We start from the raw sequence: 2,975 nt of genomic DNA, 5'->3' as shown, positions 1-2,975 counted from the left end.
TATAGTTTCCAAGACCATCAAGGCAGTACTTCTACAAGTCTTCAGGAAACAAAACGTTACTAGGCTTGAGGTGTCCCCAAAATCAGAATCAGCTTAGATCACAACACCCAAGTCCTCTTGAATATTTGGAACATCTTTCCAAGAAGAATGGGTACAAACAAGCCCAGACTGTGAAGACTACAATAAATACCTAACTATTCAGCACCCAGGCACAATTGAACATCTAAAAGTATGAAGATAATCCAGGAAAACATGACCTCACCACATGAACTAACTATGCACCAGGGAACACTCCAGGAGTAGCAGAGATATGTGAACTTTCAGGCAGATAATTCAAAATAGCTATTTTAAGGAAATCCAAAGAAATTCAAGATAATGCATAGAAGGGAGTAAAAATTCTATTGGAGAAATTTAGCAAAGAGATTCAAATATTAAAAAGAATCATGCAGAAATTCTGGAGTTGAAAGCTGCAGTTGGCAGAAGTCTTTTAATAGCTGAATTCATCTAGTGGAAGAAAGAAGTAGTGAGCATGAAAACAGGATATTTGAAAATACACAATAAGAGGAGAACAAAGAAAAAAGAACAACAAAAACCAAAACCAATGAAGCATGACTAGAGGATATAAATAATAGTCACAAAAGTGCAAATCTAGGAGTTATTGGCTTCAAAGAGGAGGTGCCGAAAACCATAGGGGTAGAAATTTTATTCAAAGGGATAATAACTGAGAACTTCCCAAACACAAACAAAGATAGCAGTATTTAAGTACAAGAAGGCCATAGAACACCAAGCAGATTTAACATAAAGAAGACTACTTCAAGTGATTTAATAATCAAACTCCAAAAGATCCAGGATAAAGAAAAATTCCTAAAAGCAGCAAGAAAAAAGAAAAAAATAACGTATAAGTGAGCTCCTATATATCTGGCAACAAACTGCTTAGTGGAAATCTTACATGCCAAAAGAGAGTGGCATGACATATTTAAAGTGCAAAAGGGATAAAAAAATTAGAATAGTATATCTGGGGAAAATATCCTTCAAACATGAGAGAGAAATAAAGATTTTCCCAAACAATAGCTGAGGGATTTTATCACTAGACCTGTCCTACAAGAAACCGTAAAGGGAGTACTTCAATCTGAAAGAAAGGGGTGTTAATGAGCAATAAGAAATCATCTGAAGATAAAAACCTTCAGGTATTGGTAAGGACATCTAAAACCTCTGAATATTATTATACTGTAATTGTAGTATGTAACCTACTCTTATCTTAAGTAGAAAGGCTAAATGATGAAGCAATAAAAAATAATAACTACAACAACTTTTCAAGACATAGATGGTACAATGAGATATAAATAGTAACAACAGGCTGTAGTGGCTTTGTCCTCCGCTTTTCTCTTCCTCCGCTGACGTCTCTTAGCTCTTGTCAGCCTCCCGCCGGCAGTCTCCTTAACACCGAACACCATGCCTTCAATTAAGTTGCAGAGTTCTGATGGAGAGATATTTGAAGTTGATGTGGAAATTGCCAAACAATCTGTGACTATTAAAACCATGTTGGAAGATTTGGGAATGGATGATGAAGCAGATGATGACCCAGTTCCTCTACCAAATGTGAATGCAGCAATATTAAAAAAGGTCATTCAGTGGTGCACCCACCACGAGGATGACCCTCCTCCTCCTGAAGATGATGAGAACAAAGAAAAGTGAACAGACATCCCTGTTTGGGACCAAGAATTCCTGAAAGTTGACCAAGGAACACTTTTTGAACTCATTCTGGCTGCAAACTACTTAAACATCAAAGGTTTGCTTGATGTTACATGCAAGACTGTTGCCAATATGATCAAGGGGAAGACTCCTGAGGAGATTCGCAAGACCTTCAATATAAAAAATGACTTTACTGAAGAGGAGGAAGCCCAGGTACGCAAAGAGAACCAGTGGTGTGAAGAGAAGTGAAATGTTGTGCCTGACACTGTAACACTGTAAGGACTGTTCCAAATACTAGTTTCACTGCTCTGTTTATAATTGTTAATATTAGACAAACAGTAGACAAATGCATCTGCAAGTCAATTGTATTAGCAGAATATTGTCCTCATTGCACGTGTAGTTTGAATATAGATTCCAAACCTATGGCTGAGTTTCTTCTAGTATGATCGAAAGTTTCTTTTTTCTTTGCTCTGAATAAAACTGCACTGTGGGTTCTCTATAAGTGGCATTTTGGGCTTTCCCTCTTTTTTGTAAAGCAATTTCTGCCTAGTTTATTGTCCAGTTAACTTTAGTGACCTTTTGAAAGTTGGCATTGTAAATAAAACAAGTTGCAAAAAAGTTTTTTGGAATAGAATTAACAAAATATTCTCTTTATTCATGAGTTGGAAACTGGAAAAAGGTTTCTTGAGGTAAATGTTCTGAGTGGAATTACTATGATGTCTTCCAGCCTCCTGCAGTCAAGGAGTACCACTGTATTGATTAGCCTGTATGTAGCAGGGCTCCCTTCGTTGCATCTGAGGACTTGTTTTCTTTTTCTTTAATTTTATTTTTAATCCTCTTAGTTTTAAATATATTGCCTAGAGACTCAGTTACTACTCAGTTTGTGGGTTTTTAGGAGAAATGTAACTGGACAGTTTGTTAGCTTTTCAATTAAAAAAGACACTTAACCCATGTGGGATGTCATCTTTTTATAATCAGTGTTCCCATGTGGGGAAAATTATTCACACTACTTGCATGTAAAAAATAATTTAACTTTTATCATTAAAATATGTGGTAAAACCCAGAAAGCATCCATCATGAATGCAAGATACTTTCAATAAAAAGTAAGTTATATAAAAATAAATAAATAAATAAATAAATAGTAACAACAAAAAGTTAAAAAGTGGAAGGAAGATGTTAAGTCATAGTCTTTACTAGTTTTCTTTTTGCTTGTTTGTTTGTGCAAATAGTATTAAGTTGTTATTAGCTTAAAATAATGGGTAATAAGATAGTATCTGCAAGCA

General features: G+C 35.3%; 1 pseudogene across 1 annotated transcript; it reads left to right on the top strand.

Moving 5' to 3' along the window:
• The first annotated feature begins 1,359 nt into the window (after positions 1-1,359).
• On the top strand, positions 1,360-2,330 carry LOC112615402 (annotated as a pseudogene). Its single transcript, XR_003117348.1, has one exon. The product of XR_003117348.1 is annotated as an S-phase kinase-associated protein 1 pseudogene (transcript).
• The last annotated feature ends 645 nt before the right edge of the window (positions 2,331-2,975 follow it).

Source organism: Theropithecus gelada, chromosome X, assembly GCF_003255815.1.
Source record: "Theropithecus gelada isolate Dixy chromosome X, Tgel_1.0, whole genome shotgun sequence".
Taxonomy (NCBI): Eukaryota; Metazoa; Chordata; class Mammalia; order Primates; family Cercopithecidae; genus Theropithecus; species Theropithecus gelada.
Note: the sequence above shows the minus strand (reverse complement) of the source record. Positions and strands in the feature narration are given on the sequence as shown.